Source organism: Candoia aspera, chromosome 12 (genome assembly GCF_035149785.1).
Source record: "Candoia aspera isolate rCanAsp1 chromosome 12, rCanAsp1.hap2, whole genome shotgun sequence".
Lineage (NCBI taxonomy): Eukaryota > Metazoa > Chordata > Lepidosauria > Squamata > Boidae > Candoia > Candoia aspera.
In genome coordinates, this window is record NC_086164.1 from 16,990,957 (window position 1) to 17,003,672 (window position 12,716).

General features: G+C 43.3%; 1 protein-coding gene across 1 annotated transcript in view; it reads left to right on the top strand.

The window, feature by feature from the left end:
* Positions 1–12,716, top strand: part of COL4A5 (collagen type IV alpha 5 chain) — a 669,904-nt gene that overhangs the window by 557,208 nt on the left and 99,980 nt on the right. The gene's annotated exons all lie outside the window — the stretch shown is intronic.

The window sequence follows — 12,716 nt, forward strand, 5'->3', positions numbered from 1 at the left end:
GCTTCTGCACGCGGCGGGAGGGTGCGGAGCGGAGGAGGAGGGACACCTGCGCCGGCCGCGGATGCGCCCCGACGGCCGGCTCCTCCCGCCGCGCTCCGGCCGGGCCGCGAAGGGCGACCTCCGGGCCTTCCCCCGCCACGCTGCCTTCCCCGACCCGCCCGCGCCCGACGAGCTTTACCTGCCGCCGGTCTCCAGAGGTCCCGCCCCTAGGCGGAAGAGGGCGTGGCACCCAGAACGGGCCCCTTTGGTGGTGGCGCCCGCCGAGTCGGCCCCGGGGTGAAAACCAGGTGGAGGTTCGGTCGCCCCGTCGGGGCCACCATCTTGACTTTTTTGACCACCCCGTCTGGAAGGGTCGAGGGGCTCCAGCCTTGTGGTGTCTCAGGTGCTGGATAAAACCTGCAGTTCTTTTCCCAGGCATTTTAAGAACCCTCTGGGGCTGTTTAATTTATTTTCACCTCTCCTGCTGATTTTATGATCGTCTGTTGTGTGACTGTGCCTAGTTCCCCCCCTCCCCTTTATATCATTTTTTACCACCCAGAGGACTGCTGGTACTGAGTGGCAGAAAACTCAGTTGATAAATCCGAGATTAACAGAGGCCAACATCTCATCTTCTTTGCCTTTAGTTCCTTTTACTCTGCAATCTATATATCTGAATGGGATTGTTGCCATTGACTAAAAGAATAAAGGTTGCAGCCCTGTCTCTCTGGATCAGTGTTGTTCAACCTCCCTAACTTTAAGAGGTGTGGACTTCACCTCCCAGAATGGGAGGCTGGCTGGGGAATTCTGGGAGGTGAAGTCCACACCTCTTAAAGTTGCCAGGTTGAACAACAAACACTGCTCTAGATGATGGTAGCTTTCAACCCAAAGTGCTATGCCAGAACCAAAGCCAACCCCATTTTGATTGTGTTGTGTACCACGTACTAACTTGTCTGCTTGTTTGTTTTGTTGTGTTCAATGTATAAGGCCTCGAATCTCACCATGGTGACTCTGGGTGGCCAACAGCAGTTAAAAACCCAACCCACCACGGAAATAAAATTGAAAAATGGCAGCCAAGATAAAACAACCAGTTGAACCACAATTAACATAACCATCTCATGAACTCTAACTGACGTCTAAGGCTGGGAACAGAGCCATGTCTTCCAGGCCTTGCGAAAAGCCAACAGGGTCAGGGGCAATCTGATCTCCAGGGGAGTGATGTTCTTCAGGGCAGGTACAATGATGCAAAAGGCCGTCTTCCTGGGCCCCACCAGATGGCATTCCATAATTGATGGGATGCCTACATCTTCCAGCTGCATCCTCCAGATGCTTTTCAAGAGCAGCCCCATGTAAAGCCCATTACAAGGCATAACTGTGAGCAGAGCCTTTAAGCTTTGCAAAAGCCCTCCTAACCCATGGCTGCCACCTACTTGGCACCTTGGCACAACTTGGGTACCCTGGACTGTGCAATGATTCCTCTTGGACCAGCATGTGATTTGATTTCTACGTGGCCACACATGGTGCTCATTGGGAACACCTTAAGCCAGCCTTGGATTTTTCCTGTGATTGTGGGGTGTCTGCGAAGGGCAGATCCTTCATCCCAGGAGAGGGCATGGATGCTAAAAGTGTCAATGACAATGACAATGACGTGTGTGCTCCAAGAGGCTAAAGCTAGGTTCTGCTGATGGTCATGCTTCCATTTTGAATCTAGATCTCTGCCCTCTCCTATTAGTGAGTTTACCAGGTTCACAGGATAAACTAAACTTTTTTTTTATGCCTTTGAGGCAGTGCTGACTCCTGGTGACTGCCTGGAGATGTCCCTGCAGTTTTCTTGGCAAGATTTCAGAAGTGGTTTGCTATTACCTGCTTTCTAGGGCTGAGAGAGAATGACTGGCTCAAGGTCACCCAGCCCTAAGGTGGGACTAGAACTCACGGTCTCCCAGTTTCTAGCCTGGTGCCTTAACCACTACACCAGACTGGCTCTTAAAATTAAACCATAAGCTAGCTCAAACAGGCAGAGTTCACATGCAAGCCACAAGAAGCCTAACCACGTTTAAAGCTACCCAAACGTTGTATATTTTACAAGAGCCATCATTTGATCTTTAGCTGACCTGCTTAAGTGTGTTGTCCAAACCTCAGTGTTATGACTTACAGCAACATGAACTCAACCACTATAGAAATCAAATAAATAAATATAAATAAATAAATAAATAAAAAATATCTGAAAAGGATTGTGGCTCCAGGTATGGGGAGAAGCAAGCGTCTAATTAATGTCTAATTTCCTGATTGCTTCCAATGGTCTCAAAATCCCTTTTTATTTCCATGAGCCCCAGAGTTCATCCTGCTAGAAAGCAGCTTATTGGAAGGAAGTGTAACATAGGACCTGTGATTAGATGGGCCACATTTCTAGTGGAAGGAAGTCTACGGTAGGTTTGCTGATTTAGATGGGCCAAGCTTCCAATGGAACATGGGCCTTCCTGGATTAGATTCAAGCTTCTAGTAGAAAGAAGACTAACGTGGCTTTTGCTGGGTTGGATGGGTCAAGTTTGTAGTAGAAAGAAATTTAACATAGCTTTTGCTGGATTAGATGGGTCGAGCTTCCAGTGGAAAGATGCTAACATGGCTTTTGCTGGGTTGGATGGGTCAAGTTTCTAGTAGAAAGATGTCTGATATAGCTTTTTGCTGGATTTGACAGGTCAAGCTTCTAGCACCTGTAATGGGCAGAAGGAATAACCTTGAGGAACAGCTGCAACCAAGACAACAGTCAGATAAAATAAATCTGAGTCTGGGAAGAAATTTAACTTGAGAAAGCATGACCTTCCCTAGTTCTCATGAAGATAAAGGAAGGTCTGCAGGAGAAGGTGGTCTCTGTTTTGTTCCAATGCTCCTTAACAGATCTCTCTGGAGTTGCACTGTGCTCTCCTCACTTAGCATTTAGGAAACTGGTAGAGCCACAACTCCCTTGCTAGGTTTTTAAAGGTGAATTCACATGAATACTAATTGTCAATTAATATTAGGAGGGAGTTCACCCATGTTTTCCACATTTTACATCCTGTGGGAGGTTTTGTACATTTTGTTAGCAGCCATGGCTACTTGCTAGAATAAAAAGGCAGCATATAAATGGAATAACTGAATAAACAGAAATAAATGGATAACTAATGCCCCTTTTTTCTGAGGTCACCTTGACATTCTGGGACAACTGAGCCCAACTCCTGCAAGGCACCTTAAACATCTGATTAAGTTTTCACATTTCTGGCCTTAGGGTGACCTCTGGAACTCGTAAGTAGTGCTTGAGGAAGAATGCTGGAGCAACCAACTGAGTAAAAAAGGGTGAGAAGATATTAAAAAGGCATCATTGTCTGGGAGAAGATAAGTGACAGCTTATTCCCAGCCCCCAGAACTGGGCAGAGAGGCAGGGAAGAGCTGAATGCTGCTGGCAGGTCTGCCCCCCCCCTTTTGGCCCCAAAGGCGGCCAATAAAAATGAACACTGTTTATAGCTTGTATTTCAGAAAGTTAAAACATTAATTGAACAAAGCACAAGACGGATACTGTTCAGGGTAATTAAAATCTTCAGGGAGAGATCCAGGTGATGGAACCAGTGTCGCAAAGTTTTGGGGATTCCTTTTTCACATCAGAATAAAAAGGCTCTTTTGGACAACCAGGTTGGTTAAAATCAAAGGACTGTCTTTGTACAACATGTTGGGTTAGGATTTTTTTTGGGGGGGGGTGGCCCACTGTGCAAAACTCAGCCCTTATGGTTGACCTGTGATCTTTGGATAGGAGTATCAGCCCCATGTAGCAACAGTTTTTATTTATTTATTTAGGTGTATTGGCTGCCCAACTCCAATGGACTTTTAAATTTTATTAAACGTATTTATTGCTTTTAATTGGTTTAGTTTTTATGAATATTTGATGGATGTTTGGTTGTATTGCAAGCTGCATAATAGGAAACCTACAAATTATTATAAGTGCATATAGAATCTTGGTGTATGTTACAAACTCAGAAATGGCTTCATTCACTAACTTTCATTCGTTGAAGCATCCTCTGTAAACCCAGCCAACTGTTATTCTACAGTAAAGTATTTCCCAAACTCCCCACTCTGATGCTTTGAACTTTGTTAAGCTCTTAAAGCTTTGTGTGTGTGTGTGTGGGGGGGGATCTATCACAATTTGCATCATTTCAATTTTTGGGTTTAAAGTCAACTATAGCATTCAGAGAAGTGGAAAAGGATTTGGAATGGTGCCACCAGGTTGGGTGAAATGCATTAGACAAGACTAAATTGGATTGGGTGGTTTACCTTATCTCATTTTGGAAGGATAAGCAGAGTCAGTTTAGTTATCACTTAGATGGGAGATTACCACAAAATCCCAGGAGTGTCAGATTGGAAAATGGGGGAGAAGGCAATGCCAAACTACTTCCATGTTGATGCCAAAAAAACTGCATGGATGTTGAGTTGAGCTTGACATGTTAGTTTCTGGCTCAGCCTGTAGAGTAGACCAAGTCCTTGTCTTGGCACGGTAGGCTAACAAAGCCATCTTCTTAACCCTTAATAAAGTCTATTTGATTGGGCATTGAATATTTTGTGGACGTAGCAATTTTGTTATGCTGAGTTAGGTTCAATGGGTTGTGTGAATCCATCCTTTGACACTTTAATCAGGGGCCCACAGACGACTTCGTATCAAAATAAAGAATCTCAGCATGTAGAAAACTAGTGTGTCAGGAAAAGGCTTGGAGAGGGAAAAACCAGTCTGTGTGTACAATTCCTGCCCACCTGCATTACAAAGATCTCATCTCAAACATAGTTGGATCCCTGCAAGAATTTGGAGCCAGTGTAGTTTCTTAATCCTGTCCCTTTGAGAACCGGCACTTTCATTATTTTCAAAGAGAATAATCTAATAAGAGTTTGTAAAGGAATGCCTTTCCCCAAAAAAATTACATGATAGGCCATGTTTAGTTTCATCCTGATTTCTTGAACAAGCCAGGTTTATTTTATTCAATCATACTCTGAAGCCTGTCCCAGAATGACCCCCAGCTCCAACCACTTCTGGAGCGAGGCCATCAATATAATATACCAAGTCTGGGTTAGCCCTTGAAATGATGGGGCTTCAAGCTTTGATTCAGCTCCTGTGCTAAAATACCCAAGTTTGTAAAGCTGAACAGCCTAGCTGGAAACAGCCTAGTTTGATCTCTTTATTTGTTTATTTATCTAAATTGAAGAGACTCTTGGAGACAAATTAATAGATAAATGCCTTTCCAACTGGGCTGTTCACGTTTATGAATTTGGATACTTTTTCAAATTGAAGAGACTCTCTGTGATTGACAGCCTCCATCAGTACAGAGTAATCAAATTAGATACAATTTTAAAAAAAAACAGTAAAAAACAAAATAAACAAAGCTTAATGTACACAGCCCTATAACTGATGGGATCAACTTATATCTTGAAGGCTTTCAGAAAAAAACTCTGTTTTTAATAGCCAACAGCAGAGGGATAGGTTGAATTCCTGATGGGAAGCTATTCCAAAATGTAGGTTGTAATGCTTTGTGGGAATGACCTTGGGAGACAGGAGGAAGAGTTGCAGATTATGCGATGGTCAGATAAGAGGCAGCTGAGCCTGCAGGAGCAATAAGGGCATGACAGACATCTCAGAAGGGACCCTCCCTAGTTTCTTGGGCTGTAAAGACAACAGGGGGGAGAGGTACTTTAAGACTTGCAAGATTCTGTTAATGTAACCTTACAATAAAGTTACTTCTGGGTGTGCTTCTTGTCTGGACTATCTTGCAAGGCTGACACAGGTACACACACTGGAAAATGGTGCCTGTGTGCTTCAGCCCCTCTTGCCTGGCAGAACTAGAGACTATGAACAGGTCCTTCTGAGAAGCGCACGGTGGGTTGACTCCAATTGAAGAAGGTGGTCCTGCAAGAGTCTTTATATTATTGGTACTGAAGATTAAAATAAAGTCATTTCACAATAATAAGAGGGGGAAAGAACAACAAGAGACCTTGTGAAAAGAGACAGTTAATGATGATCTTGATACATCCCTACCTTTCCCCAGCATGTTGAGAACTCCTGCAACAACAGATCCTTTGATTAATTCTGTCTCGCCTCCCTTTCTTGCATTGTCCAACCAGTAAACATAAAGCTGGGAAATCATCAGGCTTGGCCTGAAGCCAGCATCAACCAATTTATTGGGGTCCAACAATGAACTAAAACCTTGAAAGCTTGATTAACTGGGGCATGGCTCAGCAGGAGCACATTGATATGAAGGAGCAAAGAAAGAAGGAAAGAGATCAGGACTCTTCCCATTTTCCCATTCATTTCATTAGCATCTCTCAAGGACACTTCAAACCATCAACCGATGTTGCAAACCAGTGGTGAATTTGGAGTAAAAAGTTGCCAGTTTTCGAATATTGTAGATTTCCACCTAAGAAATCTTGATGCAACACTTTGCTAGATTTCACAGAAAAGATTGTGTTACCTTTGTTATTGCTAACAAATATAGCTTAGAATGGCTCGGAAACTTAGCAGTGTGATTCTTATTCCCACAGAAGCTGAATAGGGGAATCCTATCTCAGCTATTAATTATGAAGTTTCTTTTGTGTTACACAATCAGCTCCCTGTTCTTACCCAAGCCATTTGCTTTATACCTCAGTCCTCATCTGTAAGATGGGGATAATAATAAAGATAATGCACACAAGGTGTTAACTATCATTTGCTTCTAAGTCAGATTGGTTCAAGCATGGAGCCTAGAATATAGAGCACCACATGTGTTGGAATTATCAGGGGTCAACTCAGCATTGTCTCACAAGCATAATAAGAGGGTTTGTCCGATAGGCATGTCTCTATTGTGCTTGTGGGAAGTTGTAGAGAGCATTGCATGCTATGCTGTTGGCTGGCAAACCACGACAGCTGTGCGAGATGCTTATTTACATTGAACCTTCCTTGAACTTCCATAGTGGATAAGTTGTAGCAAAAACTTTCCTCACAAGGCAACAGGAGCTGTAACCTGAGCTGTGCCAGGAGGCTATCGGGGGTTACATGAGGTATGCATTGCTATTTAGACCAATCAGCCTTCTGCTATGTGAATTACTGTTTTAGTGCACTTGCTTAGCTGGGGGAATAATAAAAGAGAGCTTACGGCTTGAATCGGGGCTCTCATCCCGAGGAAGTTGTGTCTGTGCATTCTTCCTACATTCTTCATGAGAGACCACAAGCTCTCATCCTGAGAAAACTTGCAGCCTGTGTATCCTTCATGAGAGACCACCACAGGAAGTCACATGGGTCACCTGATCTCCTCTTCCTCCTCCTCCTTGAGTCTGGGAGATCCACAGTCTCCATCGTTAGCTCATGGGCAGACATGCAAGCAGGGAGGGCTGCATAATGCAGGCCTCGTCCTCTAACACCTCGCTTGTACACAGACTTCCTACTCCACATAGAAAGTCCAAGAACCAGTGATGAAGTGCCTTTCTACTATGAACCTATCCAGATCTGCTGAATAAAACTAAGCTACCTCTATTTTTCTTCTAACTGCTGTGTGAGGACTGAACTCATTTTCAAATGCAATTAAGCTTGATGTGCAAGTTCTCTTTTTTGGCCCACGCTTCTCCTCTGCAAGATTGCTGCTAGCTGCTTGGAGTTCTTTTATCAGCGTTTAAAAACTCCATCAATGTGATGTTCTTTTTCCACATATGTGAACCATTTTATTTTTTTCCCTCCCATCTACAGCTTCTAAAAATCTTTCTGGAGAAGAATCTTTGGAGGCATGCGACCTGCTGATAGAAGGACAGACTGAAAACTCTCCTCCTTTCTCAGGTTTGGATGCATAAAAGTTTCTTCTGCAGGTGAAAGAAGAAAAGGTGGGAAGAGGAGGATGGAAATAGGTTTTAAAAAGTGAATCTCAATCTGTTTTTCCCAATAAGGTGCCGTCCGGATGTTAGGGGACTGCAGCTCTCAAAATTCCATGCTGGCTGAGAATTCTAAGATTAGTAATCTCAACACATCTGGATGTGTTGCTGAAAAACAGCTAACACCGAGCAAAGGCTGGAAAACGTTGTCCTCACTCTGAATTAGCTCAATATGAAAAGGTTGCGACACCACCACATTTTCCTTTTGATCCATAAGACACCGGGATGTAATTTTCTAGAAGAAAAAGAAGTTAGTCAAGTGGCCCAATTGTTGTGCTTTTTCACCAGCTGCCTCTACAGAGTTTCCTAATGTTCAACTTGGAGGTCATCTAATCCAATCCATCTGGCCAATGTAGGTTCGCCAAGGCAGAATTCACCATCTGCTTAAAAACCACTTTTCAGGGCAATTTCGCCACCTTTTCAAACCAGTGTCCTCTACAGCTGTCACCGCTGGGATTTTTTTTTTCCTCTTAATGTTTATCTGGAATCTTTTTCTGCAGCTTCCAACCAATGTTCTTAGTCTCCCTTTGGGCCCAGCTTCAGGTATTTGAAGGCCACCACCAGTACTCCTCCGAATTGTCCTTTTCCAGGGTAAACATGCCCGGCTGTAGAGAGGAAGGAAGATGACCTTGACAGAGGTATGCTGGAACCATTATCCAGCAAAAGGGGCTGAAACATTTTTTAACTCCAGAGCAAGGAGATAACATTCGCAAGCAGCTCAGGAAAACACCTCCCTAATTCACAGGAGTATAAGAAGGGGGAGGCGGTCCAGCACAATCAGACTTGCAAGGTTCTGTTTTGATTGATTATGTGTCATCAAGTCATTTTCTCCATGATGATCTATCCCTATCCAGGTTTACCACTCTTCGCCACTGTAACTGAGTCCTTCCACCTTACTGCTGATCATCCTCTTCTTTTTTCTTCCACCTTCCCCAGCATTAAAGCCTTCTCTAGAGAGCTGGGTCTTCTTGCATAACATGTCCAAATCTGTTATTATAGCCAATCTCAGTGAAAATAGCCTTCCTGTGGAATTGATTTTCTGGACTGGTCTACCTAGTGGGGCTGACACCAGCTTCTTCAGCCTTCCCACTAAGACTTAATTTCCAGTTCCTTTAAGACAGAGGGGTAAAAGCACCCCCTCCCTACAATTGGTGGGTCATCATGTTTTATCCTTTTTTGGTGCCTCTTTTGGAGTTTGGAAGGAGTGGGAATGGGGCAAAGTTTTACTCATAAGTCCCCCAAGCCTCCCCCTAAACAGGTTGTGGTCCTACTCAAAGCTTGCTTTAGTCCTCAAGCTAGTAGAATTGCAGATTTGATTTACGGGGACATTTCTCCAACCACACCCAGTTTGTCACTTTTCTTCTTAAATTTTGGTGGCTAGAACATAGTATTCCATGTGCCGGCAGCTCAGAACAGAATTAGTACAAGCAATCTAAGAGATTTTTAAGGCCAACCAGCTCAGAATTGCAAAATAATGTTTCTCAACAGATTCCTAATGGAAAAATGTCCAAGCAAAATGATGGAAAAAATGTTTCCTGTTGCCACTTTGCCAGAATGGTCCAGAAATATGCATCTTAGGGAGCAATGACATTTTGCCACATCTATCGGACACAATTATTCCAGCTATCACGGAAAGAAGAAGCCATTCTTTAGACCAGATTTGAACATCTGAACAAAATGTTTTAAACCTTCTACTCTTAGGTCAAAGAATCCTGGCACTCACCATGGATGATGACCCTAAAGGAGACATTAATATTACATTGTGTAATATTGTACATAGTGTAATAAAGGCTGGTCAAAGATCGTAATGAAGATATTTGATTTGATTTGGTCTCTTCATTGATAATTAGCAAGCATCCGTGTTTCCAAATCAAGCAGGCAAAGGGGTGGCTGGCAATGGCTGATTGGGAACATTTCTTTGATCATTTTGTCCAGATGCTCCAATAAAATAAAGACTCACTCTGGTTGAATTCAATTCTTGATGGCCATCTAGTTTTCTAGGTGACAATGCAGAAGGGTTTGCAATGGTTTTCTTCCTGGAGTTTGATTTTTAACTTGCCAGTCTAGCCTGGGATTGATTGATTGATTGATTGATTGGCTGCCCACTCAACAGATGACTCTGGTGGGCAAATAGCAAGTTAAAAAACAGCAAATAACATCAACAGAAATGTGAAATAATCACAGATGGGACAGAATATTTTATCCACACCAATTACTTCCCAAAAAGAGGTTCACCTAATTTCCTGGCCCAGAATCTTGGGAGAAAGCCAAGCTTTTAACACCTTACAGGAGGCCATTGGTGGTGGTGGTGGGGAATATACTGTTCCAGAGGGCAATGCAGTGAGAGAGAACTCTGTAGGTCCCATCAGATGGCATCGTTTAATCAAAGGGACTTGGAGCATATCCATACTGTCAGATTTTGTGGGATGGACAGAAAAAATTTGAGAGGCAGGGCTGGAAATGACCTGCTATGAAGAAATAATGTTCCATGAAGAGCTTTGTAGGTGACAATCAGCATCTGGAGTTAAACTGGGTCTTAAAACCAGATTCCTGAAGTCAGAGGTCCTCAGGATATGGAGAATGGTAATTGTTCTGTACATCCTTGGGATTTCTGGGAAGAAGAAAATTAATTGCAACTATGGTGGAGCTTGCAAGAGGAGTTTGGCAAAGCATGTTAACACACAAACACACACACACAAAGCACCTCTCTTCGCAATATTAATGCAATCACATCCTTTGCCAGCCTTGCATTGTGCTTCTCAAGTTCCCTTTGCTTCTTTATTTAAATGTGAGCATGAAGGGATTTTGGAGGCACTTCTTCCAGATCACAGACAGGTAGGCACAACCACACACCTAGAGGGAGGGAGGAGGTTAGTGAATTAGTGTTTGCCTTGTGAGGTAAAGCACACCCAGAAATACTAGCTCTAACTTTACTGTAAGGTTACATTAACAGAAACTTGCAAGTCAGAAAGTACATTTCTCTCCGTCACCTTTACAGCCCAAGAAAGTAGGGAGGGTCCCTTCTGGGATGTTTGCCACACCCCCATTCCTGCTGTGGGCTTAACTGTCTCTTATCTGACTGTTGCCTCATCTGCAGCTCTTCCTCCTGTCTCCCAGGGTCATTCGAACATACCATTACATCTAGCATTTGGCAAATATGAGCTTTTTTGGGGGGGTGCTTTGAGTCAATTCCTGGCAACTACATGGACTAGTGGATTGCCCTTGCCCCTTTCCATTGTCCTTGTTTTCCTACGGCTGAGAGGGAGGGATTGGCCCAAGGTCACCCAGCTAGAATAGAATAGAATGGAATGGAATGGAATGGAATGGAATAGAATACTTTATTGGCCAAGCATGATTAGACATACAAGGAATTTGACTTCAGTGCAAGAGCTCTCAATATATTTACAGAACATCAGAAAATAAACAGTAATGAAGTAGTAATGTTATTTACTAAAACTATACAATCAAGGAAAGAAAAGAATTGAAGGAAAATAATACTACGGCTAGCTTTGTGTCTAAGGCAAGATTAGAACTCTTCATCTCCCAGTTTCCAGTCTTGTGCCTTCAGCTGCTAACCCCAACTGGCTCTCAAATATGAGTTCTAACCCGGTTGCAATATTCCTTCTGTACAGCCTTCTTCAATCTAGTGCCCTCCAGGTCACAGCTCTTGGAATGGCTAAGAGCTGGGGACCTTTAGGGTGTCAACCCCACTTATCAAGAAGGATCTCCTTGGCTTTTTCATCTTGTGTTGCATCTGGTTTTTGAGTGGAGTCCTGGAAGGCTACAGAGTTTGACGAGAACCCCATGGGGATTGAATGGGAAGACCTCAGCTTCAGCAATGCTGCATCTAAAGATGTCCTGTGGTTCCAAATATTTGTCCCTCATATTTAGCCTCCCCCTTGTTTTGGATGCCTTTCACTCCAGCTGGTTGTTATTGAAGATTTCCACGTTTTCTTTTTCCTTCTTCATCCTTGATTCCTTTTGGGCCATTGTAATTGTTAACCAGGATGATTTTTAACAATAACATCCTTAGAGTTTTTCCATGTTTATACATAAATCAGGGATGGAAAATAAATGATCCCGGAGCCCAGGACTTCTGAGGACATTCTCCTAAACCACATTCACAGCCCTGATGTTTTGGGGTAATTAATGAAGTATGTATTTTTTTTTCCCTCCCAAAGAGATGGGCAGTGCAAATGAGGATTTGGGGAAGCTCACCTAATTGAAACGTCCGCCCATCAGGGCTGCCAGAGAAAGTCGTTGTTTTCTAATGGCGAGCTGTGAATGCCCTGCGGGCTTCCTCCTTTTAAAGGCTGATGAAGCCAACTGAGATTGGCTGAGAATATGAGTGAGAACTCTCTCTATTTCAGATGATCTGCTGGAGCCACAGATATAGCAAGACAGGCTTCCTTCCTGCCTGCTTATATGACCAGGTGGAAGACAGTGGCCAGTCCATTGACCAGACTGGCTGGGACCTGAGTGGGAAAACGTACCACGAACTTTAAAGGCGGGTGAGAGAATGGTCTACCCTCCATGCTTGCAATAAACTAAAATGCAAAAGAAAATCCTAGACATGTTATTACTGAAAAAAATATCTCCTGTATTTTTCCTCTTGCTAGTTCTCATTCAAGCTGGTGAAGGGGAATTTGATTTGAACATTTCTTTCAGAAGCAAAAATCATTTCCCTACTTAAAGACCACAATTGAGACTGGAATTTTGGTTGCTAAGCGAAGAAGTCATTAAGTGAATCTGACCCAATTTTACAACCTTTTTGGTGGCAGTCATTAAGCAAATCTCTATGGTCGTTAAACAAATGATGTGGTCGTTAAGTGAAT